Raw genomic sequence first — 15,669 nt, 5'->3', positions numbered from 1 at the left:
GATTGTGCAATGTTCAGCACCATTAACAACGCCTCAGATACTAAAGCAGTCTGTGCCTAAATGCAGAAAGACATGAGCAATATCTTGGGCTGACAAGTGGGAAGTAACATTCCTGCCATACAAGTGCAAGGCAATGATAATCTCCAACAATAGAGAATCTTAACCATTGCTCCTTAACATTCAACGGTATTGTCATCACTATCAATATCCAAGGGTTTATCATTAATCCAGTTCAGTTCCTGGTTAGTCATTAGTACTGTAGCTACAAGATCAGGTCAGAGGCTAGATATCTTGCCACAGGTAGCCAAACTCCTGACTCCCCAAAGACTGTCCACTATCTACAAGTAAGGAGTGTAAAGGCATACTCCCTTGTATGGATGAGTGCAGCTCCAACATACTTAAGAGCTGGACACCATCCAGGTCAAAACAGCCTGATTGTTTGTAGATGTGGTGTTAATCATTCACTTTTTCAGAAAAGATTGACGAGGATGATGTTGGGGATAGAGGGCTTGAGTTATGAGGAGAGGTGGGATACGTGGGACTTTTTTCACTGAAATATAGGAATTGAAGGGTGACCATAATGTCTTAGAGTTCTAGAAATGTATAGCACTGAATCAAACCCTTTGGCCCAACTTGTCCAAGCCAACCAGATATCCTAATCTAATCTATTCTCATTTTCCAGCACTTGGCCCAAATCTCTCTCAACCTTTCCCATTCATATACCCATCCAAATGTCTTTTAAATGATGCAATTGTACCAGCCTCCACTCCTTCCTCTGGCAACTCATTATGTACACGTACCACCCTCTGCGTGAAAAAGTTGACCCTTAAGTCTCTTTTATATCTTTCCCTTCTCACCCTAAACTTATGCCCTCTAGTTCTGGACTCCCAGACCCCAGGGAAAAAAACCTTGTCTATTTATCCAACCCATGCACCTCATGATTTTATAAACCTCAATAAGGTCACCCTTCAGCCTCCAATGCTCCAGGGAAAACAGCCCTAGCCTATTCAGCCTCTCCCTACAGCTAAAATCCTCCACCCTGGTAACATCCTTGTAAATCTTTTCTGAACCCTTTCAAGTTTCACAACATCCTTCTGATAAGAAAGAGACCAGAATTGATGCAATATTCCAACAGTGGCCTAACCAATGCCTTGTACAGCTGCAACATGACCTCCCAACTCCTATATTCAATGGTCTGACCAATATAGAAAAGCATACCAAACACCTTCTTCACTATCCTATCTGTGACTCTATTTTCAAGGAATAACAAACCTGCATTCCAAAGTCTCTTTGTTCAGCAACACTCCCCAGGACCTTACCATTAAGCGTATAACTCCTGATCTGATTTGTTTTTCCAAAATGCAGCACCTCGCATTTATGTAAATTAAACTCCATCTGCCACACACTCCTCAGCCCATTGGCTCATCTGATCAAGATCCCATCATACTCAGAGATAACCTTCTTTGCTATCTCCAGTTTTGGTGTCAACTGCAAACCCCCTATGTTCATATAAAAATCATTTACATAAATGACAAAAAACAGTGGACCCAGCACTAATCCTTGTGGAACACCATTGGTCAAAGGCTTCCAGTCTGAAAAGCAATCCTCCACCACCACCCTCTGTCTTCAAGCTAGTTCTGTATTCAAATGCTAGTTCTCTGTATAAGCCATGAGATTTAACCTTGCTAAGCAGTCTCCCAGAGAGAATTTTGTCGAACACCTTACTGAAGTCCATATAGATCACATCTACCATTCTGCCCTCATCAATCCTCATTGTTACTGATTCAAAAAACTCAATCAAGTTCTGAAACATGATTTCCCATGCACAAAGCCAAGCTGACTATCCTTAATCAGTCCTTGTCTTTCCAAATACATGTAAATCCTGTCCCTCAGGATTTCCTCCAACAACTTGCCCACCACCAAGGTCAGGCTCACTGGTCCATAGTTCCCTGGCTTATTCTTGCCACCTTTCTGAAATAATAGTACCACGTTAGCCAACCTCCAGTCTTCTGGTAGCTCATCTGTGACTATCAATGATCCAAATATCTCAGCAAGGGGGCCAGCAATCACTTCCCTAGCTTCCCACAGAGTTCTAGGGTTCACCTGATCAGGTCCTGGGATTTATCCACTTTTGTGCATTTGAAGACATCCAGCACCTCCTCCTCTATAATATGGACATTTTGCAAGAAGTCACCATCTGTTTCCCCAAATTCTATATCTTCCATTTCCTTTTCCACAGTAAACACTGATGCAAAATACTCATTTAGTATCTCCCCCATCTCCTGCAGCTCCACAAATAAGCTGCCTTGCTGACCTATGAGGGGCCCTATTCTCTCCCTAGTTACCCTTTTGTACTTAATGTATTCATAAAATCCTTTTGGATTCTCTTTAACCCTATTTGCCAAAGCTATGTCCCTGTTTTGCCCTCCTGATTTTGCTCTTAAGTATTCTCCTACTGTCTTTAATCTCTTCTAAGGATCCTGTCTATACCTGACATATGCTCTCTTCTTTTTCTTAACCAACTCCTCAATTTCTGTAGTCATCCAGCATTCCCTATAACTACCAGCCTTTCCTAACAAGAATATACAATCTCTGGACTCTCATTAGCCTCTGAACCTCTGAAAACTTCCCATTTACCAGCTGTTCCTTTACTTGCGAACATCTATCCCCAATCAGCTTTTGAAAGTTCTTGCCTAATACCGTCAAAATTAGCCTTCCTCCAATTGAGAACTTCAACTTTTATGTCTGGTCTACCCTTTTCCATCACTTTTAAAACTAATAGAATTATGATCACTGGCCCCAAAGTGCTCCCCCATTGACACCTCAGTCACCTGCCCTGCCTTATTTCCCAAAAGTAGGTCAAGTATTGCAACTTCTCTAGTAGGTACATCCACATTCTGAATCAGAAAATTTTCTTGTACACTTAACAAATTCCTCTCCAACTGAACTCTTAACACTGTGATATTTTATTTGGGTTTATAAAATCATGAGGAGCATGGATAAGGTGAATAGCAAAAGTCTTTTTCCCTGGGTGCTAGAGTTCAAACTAGAGGGTAGAGGTTTAAGGTGAGAAGAGAAACATTTAAAAGGGACCTGAGAAGCAACCTTTTTATGCAGATGATGGTCCATATGTGGAATGAACTGCCAGAGGAAGTGATGGATGCAGGCACAATTACAGCATTTAAAAGACATTTGGACCAGCACTTGAATAGAGAAGGTTTAGAGGGTTTTTGGCCAAGCACAGACAAGTGGAACTAGTTTAGTTTGGGAAACTTGGTTGGAACAGATAAGTTGGACTGAAGGGTCTGTTTCCATGCTGTATGACTCTGCATCAGTATGTACCATCTACATATGCACTGAAGCAACTCACAAGGCTCCTAAGACAGCACCTTCCAAACCCACGACCACTTCCATCTAGAAGGACAGGGTCAGAAGACACATGGAACAGAACCACCCATTTGAAGTTCTCTTCCAAGCCATACACAATCCTGACTTGGAAATATATAGCCGTTTGTTCAGTGTTGCTGCGTCAAAAGTCTGAAAACCATCCCTAACAGTATTGTGCATGTACCTATAGTAAATGTGCTGCAGCTGTTCACAATGGCAGACTCTCACCACCTTCTCAAGGGCAACTAGTGAATACCATATCACATGAGTGAATTCAACAACAAAATTGGGACTGACTATTTGTTATTGTTGATATTGCAAGCGACATCAACATCCCAGGAATAGATAAAACAAAGACTGTCTGCTGCCACCACAATACAGAGGGCATTAACACCACAAATGCAATTATAGTGTTTGTGATGTCACTCCCAGCAATGCTGCAGGACTCCTGTCATGGCTGACACCATAAATTTATAATCTTTTTATCTATATATTTTAGTATTTGGATGCAATGCACTTCAAACATGGTCATTTCATGTTATACCAATTAATACTTGAAGTTGATTTAGTGAATAGCCTGTTACTCTTGAAATAAGTGATAAAACCACACATCCAGAGGAGCTTGCAGTAAGAGCCCTTGCTGTTTCACTCATTCCCATCCCCCAAGTAAACTGGCAAGCCACGCAGTGAATGCTGCAGCAAGGGTAATGGCAAGTGGGGCAGTGAGTGGAGCGCCAAGTGGGAGGATAAGGAGAGCAGAGAAATAGGAGGTGAGAGTAAGGCAGCAATAGTGAGCAGGCAACATGATGTCAGCAACACTGCACATTGGCAGGGAGAGGATTAAGGTTAGGATTCAGGTTAGTTCTCCTCACTATGGGAGAAAGAAGACCACAAAAGGTGTGGATGGAAGTAGTCAAGGATATCAGCAACAGAAAATGATCAACAGGAGATAGTGCACTAAGAGGAGTCAGGGCAACTGGAAGAAGTAAAAATTGGTGGCATAACTCTTCCATGTACCCAGCCCTACACTCTGACTGGTCCCAGCATTCTCCTGCACAGGATATCTCAGCTGTACACACTGCAGCTCCAATTATTCCTGTCGGCATCTCGTATCCCATCTGAACAACCAACACTTTGTATGAACTGCAGATCAATCAGTATATTAATAATGGCATATGTCATTAACACACCATTATTTTCCCCCAAGATGTGGCCCATTAAATTTGTATACAGCAGTTGTACTAAATGGCCTGTTTCTGTATTGTTTTACAAGATTATTTTGGAGCCAAGATTGAAAAAAAGGATACTAAATGGGTAGTGTTCTTATAAGGCAGGCATGTCTAAAAGTCTGGGTTGAGCTTGCAATTTTGACCTTAGTTTCTGATTACCATAATTTGCATTTGAGCACTGAGTCACTCACTTAAAACTGTAGATGATGTAAATCAGAAACGAAAACTGAAGTTGCTGGAAAAGCTCGGCAGGTCTGGCAGCATCTGTGAAGAGAAATCAGAAGTCAACATTTTGGGTCTGCTGACCCTTCCTCAGAACCCACTTTCTAAGCTCACAATATCTCCCACCTATCCATAATTCCAGAGACGCAGGCTAATGTTCTGGGGACATTGGTTTGAATCCCATGATTGGCAACTTGTGAAATTTAAATTCAGTCAAAAATCTGGAATTAGAAACTGGTCCAATGATGATCATGTTACCTTGTCAATTGTCGTAAAAACCCAACAGGTTCACTAATTTCCTATCGGGAAATCTAACTCTACTTAGTCTGGCCTCTATTGACTCCAAACTCTCAGCAATGTGATTTACACTTAGTTGCCCTCTGGAATGGCCAAGAGAACCAATTAACACCAGCACAATTAGGGATGGCAAAAAAAAATGCCAGCCTTGACAGCAATCCCCATCTCCCATACAAAAATGTTGAACATTTCAGTGGTGGCCCATTCATATCTCATCAAATATGGAAAGAGCCAGACATATCTTGCAACTTGCCTTGAGATTGGATTGGGATCAAAGTGCCTGAATAGGCACTCTAAACTACAGAGGGCCACCCCCACTGAAAGACCTCCCCGTTCATTCACAAGAGACTTCCAAACCCCACAGTCTCTTTCACTAGCAGCTGCCAGCCCTAACAGCCCACCCAGCCAGATCTGATTTACTGTAGTTCTAGGGCCTCCTCCGTTGTGACCAGTATATGACTAGCTGTAACTCCAGCAGTGGCCAGCACTCAAGGTGGCATTTCTGAGATTGAACAGCCGCCAGTCCTCTGATTAGCCAACAATTTCTAGGAGCAGGACATCCTGTCTAAGAGGGATGGGTGCCAAAAAGTCAATGAATTGCCTAATTACTGTAAAATTCACTCAGATATTCATCATTGGAGGAGATGGGAAGGCCAACACAGCCCCATCAAAACTCTATCACTGTCTCTTAATTGCTTTGCAGTGTCATGGACTCTAACATATGAGCAGAATGGCACAGTTAGAACAGAAGACAGGTGTTAACTCATTGTTCAAAAAGAGTTGAAGTACTATCTTTATGATTGATATATTTCACACTTGAGGGTCAGTACTTTATTTGGAAGCTTTTTCAAACGTTAATACATTTTATCCTTAGCACTCACCAAATGGCTTATTGAAAGGATGTTGTCATTACAATTTGACTAGCTCGCCTCAGAGCAACCCAACACAACAGGAAGTTTTACTTATATGGCATTTTTAACATAGATAAATAATCCAAAGCTCTTCACAGCATAAAAGGAGATACAAAGGCAGATAGCCAAATGTTTGAACAAAGAAATAGAATTTAAGAATCATCTTAAAGAAGAAAAGCGACATTGAGAAACCGACGGGTTCAAGGATAATTCCAGTTCTCAGCACCTAGACAACCGAATTAAGGAGCTGAATGCTTCAGTGCAGGAAATCAGGAGAAAACAGGGAGCCAAAGTTAGAAATATGAGCTTTAATCATAATAATTACAAGATCATAGAGAAACAGGTATTGAAGACCGCCTTGGGATGCTAATCAAATAATTTTAGATTTGTCAATATCAGGTTCTATTTCTGTGATAGATTTTAAAATGCAGTATTTGCTGTATAGCATTTCACTGTCCATGGAAGCAGGGAGTCATGGTTTCTCTGCCAGTTTTCATCTCAGGAGAATGGTGTTGGCAAAGCTTTACACATATTCATTCAGAAATACGCTTAGAGAATGTGCAAACCTTTGCCAACATCATCCTTTGCTTTTTAGTACACTAGTCACAGAATATCAGTACAAGTGCCTACGACCCATATTCATGTATTGCGACATTTTTAGGATGGTAACGTTGTCCTTCTCCGAGTCATTTGACTTAAGAAACATCCACATAGAATTATTGGATGTCCTGTAGGAATAACCAGACTATTTGTCCAATTTTTGACTAGAACCAATGTGAACTAGAAGTGTCTGACCACTGTACCATGAGACAGTCTCAACTGCTCCAGAGGCATATCCTAATATCTCTGAACAGTTTGATTAGAAAATGTCTAAAAAGAAATAATTAAACTTCATTAATATTTTAATTTAATTATCATCAAAGATGCTTCACAATCATAGTAATTTTGGATTGGTACCTTATTGTCAATGGATCATTCTATCAGCTATATGTCAAAGATTTATTAATATTGTGTCAGACAAAAACACGCAGTCAACCTGGCCTGATATTCTCAGTGTTGGAAATGCAATTCTATACAATAACAATTTTCAAAAATTCTATCCTGAACAAATGATACAAAAAATTGTCAGCAAAATATCTGAAAACTGAAAATAATTGAATGCCTTTCTTGTATTGAAACAATCTATTTTAAAATTGAGAATTATGTGAAGCGGATCTGACTGTCATGTATTTCTGCATTCTAGAATTTTCTAATGTGACATCCTTATTAAATCTCCTACTGAGGCATTTATTATAATTGTCAAACTGCCTCATTTATCATTGTAAACACTAACATACACTACCATCTCGACAACAGCTGAGACTAGAGAAAACATTTCATGAAAGGGTGCAGATCAACTGACTATACTTATTCAGCAAAGAATGGTATAGGAGTCTGTTTCTCAACTCAAACTTTTAGAATTGAAATTCAAAGCCATCTTAGCTAAAATTCTTACAAAATGTCAACACAGACTTAGAAAACAAAACAGACTTTTTTAAAGTGAATGAAGTCAACCATCTATTTAATTGTTCCATTCAAAATATATAAAACACTGGTTAAGAAGTTTTTAAATTAAAGTTTTGATTCTGGTAATCTATGGAATATGAGTCATTCTGTATGTCTCAAATCAAACCTTATATTGAAAATCAATCATTATAGCTGCATTACTTGAGTGCTTTTGCACAATTTTATACCTCTTCTTTCTATACCACAATCATCCAATTCTTAATTTAGTTTCTCCTTGTTGTTAGGCCTAACTCAGTTACGTACCATTCAAGAGCTAAGCAGGCAAGCTAGTCTCAAATTTTCAATTGTCTAAGCTGTTCCTTGTAGGAGGTATGGGAAAGTGGCCAAATGATTCATCTTGCAGTTTCTTCTCCACCCAGCTGTTCAGTGCCTCTTGCCAACAATATTGCTGATATAAGAAATAACCACATGGCCTTGCAACATGAGCCCATGCATAACCACCCACAGCATTATGCTGCTAGAATATTGTGTGACCATTCTACTAGTGTGTGTCTCATTCTACAAAAAAAAAAGAGTGTGGGAACCTCTCAACTTTAGATAAATATTTTGCAATACAATAGCCATCAACGACATTAAGGGTATGTTGCCAATTATTTTTGTTCTGCCACCAGATTTTCAAACCCACTTACACATTACTTTGGTGCAAGCAGGAATCTTTCAATAATAACATATAAAGGAAATGAAGACTCTCACTATCGCTATGAAGAGAATTTCAAAAGCACTGTATTATAGTCAATGGGGTTTTACTCAGAGGACACACTTTGTACTGATAACCCCTTAAATGCTTTGTCCAACGTCAGGCATATTGTTCTCTCAAGATGTTCAGCAGACATCAAATAATCCAGAAACTTGTCTAGGATTCTGGATCACTAGTTCAGTGAAATTCCAACAAAACCAACACCTCTGCTTGGAGCCACTCAAAGCATGACATGTTGGTTGGGGCATGTTATTCTATGTAACTGAATGGCCTAGTATTAGGCCAGACACTGAAGTGCCTGTGACAATAAATATTTGTAAGTGAATGGCTTAATATTAGCCCAGTCATTTAACTGCCTGTGACTATAATAATTATACATGTAAGGAGCTGTGAGGAATGTATACTAAATCTTTCAATGGTAAATTATCAATGCTTAGTTTTTATGTTAAGTGAACTAATGTAAGCATTATTGCATGAGGTACAAATAACCTGCTGGATACAAATTCCATACCATGGTGGCAGCCTATGGTTGCAGATGTCAATTTGCTAACAAGTTCAAGACCTTTGTGACAGATTTTGGAAACCTCTTTGAATATTGAGTAGAGAACAGAACATTTGGACAATTACCTAAACCAGTTTCTTAGAGTTGAGATCTGTATTTTAAACAGCCAGAAGGCAGGACTATTTTCTATTTGCTCAATATCTCATTGCTTTCAAATCAGGACATATCTTTCTTTTCTTGGAGAAAAAAGAACTGACAACTTGCTTTTTGATTTAAAGATAGAAGAACAGCACTCAAAGACTATTTGCAGTATAAATACAGAAGTCTCCTGCATGAAAATGCTGTTTTAAGCCATTAAAAAGTAGTTCTATCCACAAACAAGGTAAGGGGTGGCATGGTGGTTCAGTGGTTAGCACTGCTGCCTCACAACACCAGGGTCCCAGGTTCGATTCCAGTCTCGGGCGAATGTCTGTATGGAGTTTGCACATTCTCCCCATGTCTGCGTGGGTTTCCTCCGGGTGCTCCGGTTTCCTCCCACATTCCAAAGATGTGCAGGCCAGGTGAATTGGCCATGTTAAATTACCCATAGTGTTAGATGCATTAGTCAGAGGGAAACGGGTCTGGGTGGGTTACTCTTCGGAGGGTCTGTGTGGACTTGTTGGGTGGAAGGGCCTGTTTCCACACTGTAGGGAATCTAATCTTACCTGTGTGCAAAGATTGGTTCACCACTTTGTCTCTGCAGGCAAAGCAAAGGGAATCTCCTATGATACCATTATTCCTTATTTAATGTAAACGCCATTTAGTAACGTAAACCAACAATTAGAAACCTGCATCTCTTAAATGAAAATTTCTAAAGTGAATAAAGCCCAATAAAAGATGCAGCAAGAAGAAAAAAGCAAAACAAAAGCAGAAAAGAATTGGAAAAGGAGTAAAAAGCAAAACCTGCAAAAAGGAACAGATAAACACGGCTTTCCAGATTGTCAAACAAAAAGACCTTCAGTGAGAAACAGAAGGCAAACACTTAATTATTGATTGGGCAGCTAACGATACCGTCACTGAATGACAGCTTTTCAAACAATGCATTCAGTTTTATTTTCTAGATGAAGAATTAAAGAAGAAAACATCTCTGAAAACTTTGCTTGCTGTCATCAAAGAGGGGCTTCACTGAATTAATATATTCAGTCTTTCCAAGGACAACCAAACAGATCCAGATAACATATGGAGGCTACTCAAAAGCCAGCTTAAGGTAAGAGAAAATTTCAGGATTAATAGACTTCAACTAATATCTTAAAGACAGTCTATTGATGAGTTTATTGGATATTATTGCAGCAAAGGACATGATCCTAAGAAGAACTCTCATGGTATTAGACATTGACTTGAAAACAAATAACGACTCAGGAAGGTCATAAGCAAGAAAAGGACTATAATATTTGTGCCTTAAATGAAGATAGATGCAAGCTTGAAGCTATCATGGCCAGCCAATCATAAATACATGCTTTAGATGCAGTGAAGTACAAGACTAATAAAATTTGTTGAAGACATGGTCTGTAACACCTATCCAAAAGGTACACAGATTTTTTTGTCATATCTGCAAAATATGTGGCACCACAGGACGAAATTGCTACACAATGAGTGCAACCATCACTGACATAATGACCACCATTTTCAGCTTATTCAGTAACCCAGAATGGGTAGTATATAAAAACAGATAACAGTTCACTGACAAACCAATTCAAGACATGTGCTAAGTTGAAAGTGACACATAACACACTGTCAAAAATAAGCCTAGCTCAAATGATCTAGCAAAATGCATGGTATGTAGTATCAAATTGATGATCGTGAGGTGTTGAGCAACAAAACAAGGTTTTCACAACCCATTGCTGCATTTTTGTGCAACGTCAATAAAGGAAGGATTACCATCTCCTAAGCACAAATTGCCCAGAAGGAAAGTATGAATGATCTTGCCAAGCAATCAAGTGTGGGGCTGGAAAAGCACAGCAGGTCAGGTAGCATCCGGGGAGCATCCTGATGAAGGGCTTACGCCCAAAACGTTGACCCCCCTGCTCCTCAGATGCTGCCTGACCTGCTGTGTTTTTCCTGTGTCACACTTTTCGACTCTGACTCTCCAGCATCCATAGTCATCACTTTCTCCTAGCAGAACAGAGTTCAGAATACAGTGTTACAGCTGCAGGGAAAATGCAGAGAAAGAGAGATATTACCGGCAAGCAAGGAAAGAGCAACCATGACTGTGCATTGGATAGACTATGCAATCATAAAGCTAGGTGCAATATGTGACAGAAACAGAAACCAGCTCAAACCAATGTATGACATGACAATGAAAAATGAGAAAAAAATTCTGACGATGATTGTACAATGATGTTGTGTGACTGTAACCAGCAGCAAGATAAACAACTTGTCAACCAAGGAGAACTGAGAATAACATATATTTGCCCAAGCAGGTAAGTGATCACCAGATTCAATTTTGAGTTGTCAAACCTCCAATATCACATTGAATTTTGAATTATTCACATTATAAATTCTGGTTTACCTGCTTGGATAATTATTGAGTTGATGCCTATGTACAACTATATATATCTGTTTGGGATAATGTTCTATCTTTGTTAAAAAAAAAGTTGTATAATGTCTCAGAGTTAGCATACAGTATACCTCAAAGAAAAATATCCCCGATATCATCTGTATCATAGCAAGTGACCTGAGAACAAGAAGACTTCAGAGTCTATCTTAAGTTGGACCACTTGTAGCATAATATGTTGGTGAAAGCATGCTACCGTCAATGTAATATTTGTATACTCTGGATTAGTGGTGCTGGAAGAGCACAGCAGTTCAGGCAGCATCCAAGTAGCTTCAAAATCGACGTTTCGGGCAAAAGCCCTTCTATTTGTATACATCAAGACCTGTAAATAAATGCCTGTAGAATCTTTTACTAATAGATTACCTACATCTAGTAGTGCCATGGATTTAACATAACAGGCTGCGACTCTACTCACTGGAGTTTTGTAGAATGAGAGGTGATCTCATTGAAATGTATTGGATTCTGATGGGGTTTGACAGGCTAAATGCTGAGGTAATGTTTCCTCTCATGGGAGAGTCTAGGACCAGAGGGCATCGGCTCAGAATAAATGGGTGCCAATTTTATATCAAGATAAGGAGGAATTTCTTCCATCAGAAAGTTGACAGTCTTTGGAGTTCCTTGCCACAAAGAACTGTGAAGGTAGAGTTTTTGTGCATATGAAAGGCTGAGATAGATAGATTATTGATCAGTAGGAAAATCAAGGGTTATGGGGAAAGGGCAGGAAGTGATTCCATTGATTAGCAGAACAGGCTCGAGAAGCCAAACAACCTATTCATGTCCCTCTTTCTTATGGTCCCATAGTCTTAAAAATCCATCTGTGCAAGTGATGATATGTATAATATAAATACCTGGAATTTCTATGCTGATACTCTGGTTACAGCAGACCTTCTATAATAACAGAAATATACATTTATGCCATACATCAGGGTCTTTTTCTGATTCCCTGCTGAAGTTGCAACAGTTGCTCATGAGAATCCTATGGAAATTCAGGTCAATACAAATAAATCATGTTTGCAATCCACTGATTAAATCAAATGTTTATAATCTTTACTGAATTCGTTATGATAAAGCGTAATCAAAATCTAAAATTTCATATTTTCTACATTCAAAACATTTTTCTGCTACTAGTTTGTAATTTAAAGTTACTTCAATATTGCATTCTGTTAGACTTCGCCTCATTGGCACGATTGTGTAACTAATAATTAATGCATCACATTGTATTGTCAGTAAGTTTAGTGATTGGAAGTCTTAATTTGTATGTGTTATGTGTTACTGGAATGAGTTGTGAATTCTATGGTATGTTGTTAAAAGAATTTACGCTTGCATCTCTTTAAATACCAAATTGCTTGATAGGTGAACAGGAGGATTTTTCCAATAGAACACATTTGAGCTCCAGCGAGTCTAACCTAGCAGTGAAAGGAAGGCAAAGCCACAACACTGACTGGGAAGAAGGTGACCTAAGGACTAAATGTTCCAGGGCCTCCAGTTAAGAGATACAAATTACGATTAAATTGTTGCAGGGAAGCTATAAGTTCTTTTTCCATTGGACAAGAAGTTCAAATATTACGTTCAATGTTGTTAGTTGTTTTCAGTCAGGTCACTTACTTGGATTAAATGTTGCAAAGCTACCTGTCGAAAGTTGGGCACTTGTTCAGAAAGTAGCATTGATGTAGACCCTTGTCTATTGTTGGCTATTTTTCATGGGCCGAAGAATTGCTGTATTAACCAAGTGTCAGGCTTCGCTCGTGACTAAATAGCCACAGGACTGAAGATTGGCCAAAAGAAGCTAGCATTAAAAGTCATTGGATTCAGTTTAGACAGAAGAATCAGGGCTAAAGAAACTGACCAAAGAAAAATTGAGTAGAACCTGTATAACCATTTAGCTTCTGAGATATCGTTTAGTCAGTTAAAGTCTAGCATGGGAAAATCAATAAAATACGGTCTTGGTCATTTCGAAAAAGCTACAATCATTGTTAAAAGCTGTATCCACAGACAAAGACAAAATGTTCAACATGAATTTATGAAGCTGGGGAATTAGCTCAAATGGTAAAGCACTTGCTTTGCATATGAAAGTTAACTGGATCAATGCTTGCATTCTACACTCCCTTTAGGACAACATGGTGGCTCAGTGGTTAGCACTGCTGTCTCAAACCACCAGAGTCCCAGGTTCGATTCCAGCCTTGGGGGACTATCTGTGTGGAGTTTGCACATTCTCCCAGTGTCTGCATGGGTTTCCTCCGGGTACTCCGGTTTCCTCCCACAGTCCAAAGATGTGCAGGCCAGGTGAATTGCCTATGTTGAATTGCCCATAGTGTTAAGTGCATTAGTCAGAGGAAATGAGTCTGGATGGGTTACTCTTCAGAGGGTCTGTGTGGACTTGTTGGGCCAAAGGGCCTGTTTCCACACTGTAGGGAATCTAATCTAAAATGTGAAACTTCAGCTAAAGGTAAGCTGCGAAGTTGGAGCGTGTAAAGAGATCCATTAGCATTGAAGTGTTTGAACTGTAAAGAGGATGTTAGAATTCAGTTAGTTCAGGCAACATCTCGAAGGATGTCAGGAGTCAAGAGACCCAAGTTAGTTTGCACTCTGAATGAGTGACCTTTTTACCAATGTTATTCCTTCACAAGAATTTTCCTGCTATGCTTTGAATGCAAATCCTTATAATGCGTAGTTTTAGTCAAACTATAGCACAATCCAAAATTTTATACAAATTGTATCTGACGAAATATTTGCATTTTTTACAACTTCCTAGAAAACATAACTTACTACCACAGTATATGTCCTATTAACATGTCCTGAGTGAAATCCTAAACAGAGTGTTGCAAGAGGCAGTAGGGACAGCAAGAGGATTGTATCTACAGGCTGAGAATTCCAGGACTGTTATAGAACAGCAGTTAGAAGGCCCAAAATCATAAAACATCTACAGCATACTGAAAACAAAATTCCCACAAGCCTTTCAGATCTTTGAATTTGTTGGCAGGATCTCTAATCTGAGAGTGATCAAATCACAAGGTTCAAAGCTCTTTCTATACAAATATGTCCCAATGACAGAAGACTGAAGCAGAAAAATTGGGATACTTTATTTGTTGTTTTTAAGCATGCATAGGCTCTATTCAAACCCATGAGGAAGGTTCCAGAAATTCTGGGAAATGTGAAGGGGCAGAGATATATAATGGATCTCCAATACACCTTTCTTTTCACTCCAGGAGCAAGGATACTCAGCTCCAAAGGTCCCACATGTAAATGTTCCTTCACATTAATGTAAAGGGTACTCTCTTTATCCAATTCTTAGCATTTCAAAACTATCCCACATATTGGGATATTAACATAAGTAGGGAAGATGTGTTGGGTAGGCTAGAGGTTATTAAGGTGGACAAATTCCCAGGGCCAGATGGGATCTATCCAAGGTTGCTGAGGGAGGCGAGAGAGGAAATAACTAGGGCCCTGACAGATATCTTTGTGGCATCCTTAAATACAGGTGAGATGCCAGAAGACTGGAAGGTTGCTCATGATGTCCCCATGTACAAGAAGGGTAGTAGGGATATTCTGGATAACTACAGACCAGTGAGCCGGACGTCGGTGGTAGGAAAGTTGCTGGAGAGGGTACTGAGGGATAGGATCTATTTATATTTAGAAAAGGATGGGTTTATCAGTGAGAGGCAACATGGTTTTGTGCGGGGGAAATCAAGCCTCACCAACTTAATAGAGTTCTTTGAGGAAGTTACCAAGTTGATAGATGAAGGAAGGGCTGTTGAATCCATACACATGGACTTTAGTAAGGCATTTGATAAGGTTCCCCATGGTATGAATCCAATTGGTTGAAGACTGGCACCTGTGATGCTGGGTGCCTGTGTAGCAGTCTCAGATGGATCATTCACTTGGCATTTCTGGCTTTCAGCCCCACTCCAGCACTGAAAAAGAGTTATTCAGACTTAAACATTAACTCTGCAGCTCTCTCCATGTTGTGCAAGGTTTCTCCAGCATTTCTTGCTTTATAGGACACAGAAGAACATAGAAGATGCAGTATGTGGGAAAATAGATGGTGATATCTTGAAAAATGTCCCATTACAGAGGAGGTGGTGCTGAATGTCTTAAGACACATAGATCCTGTGGATTTATCCACCTTTAAATTAGGTGTATCCTAGAACTCTGGGAAGTTAGGGAAATTATTGCTGGGCCCCTTGCTGAGATACTTGGATCATTGATAGTCACAGGCGAGGTGCCAGAAGACTAGAGGTTGGCTCACGTGGTGCTATTGTTTAAGA

General features: G+C 39.6%; 1 long non-coding RNA gene across 1 annotated transcript in view; it reads right to left on the bottom strand.

Annotated features, from left to right (window-relative positions):
* LOC140482058 (uncharacterized) overlaps nt 1-15,669 on the bottom strand; it is an 87,692-nt gene that overhangs the window by 33,033 nt on the left and 38,990 nt on the right. The window contains exon 2 of the long non-coding RNA XR_011961648.1: nt 4,808-4,880. This is a non-coding gene — a long non-coding RNA (uncharacterized lncRNA). The remainder of the gene's footprint in view (nt 1-4,807; nt 4,881-15,669) is intronic.

This window comes from Chiloscyllium punctatum, chromosome 10 (genome assembly GCF_047496795.1).
Source record: "Chiloscyllium punctatum isolate Juve2018m chromosome 10, sChiPun1.3, whole genome shotgun sequence".
Classification (NCBI taxonomy): Eukaryota; Metazoa; Chordata; class Chondrichthyes; order Orectolobiformes; family Hemiscylliidae; genus Chiloscyllium; species Chiloscyllium punctatum.
This window is presented reverse-complemented; position numbering and strand designations above follow the sequence as displayed.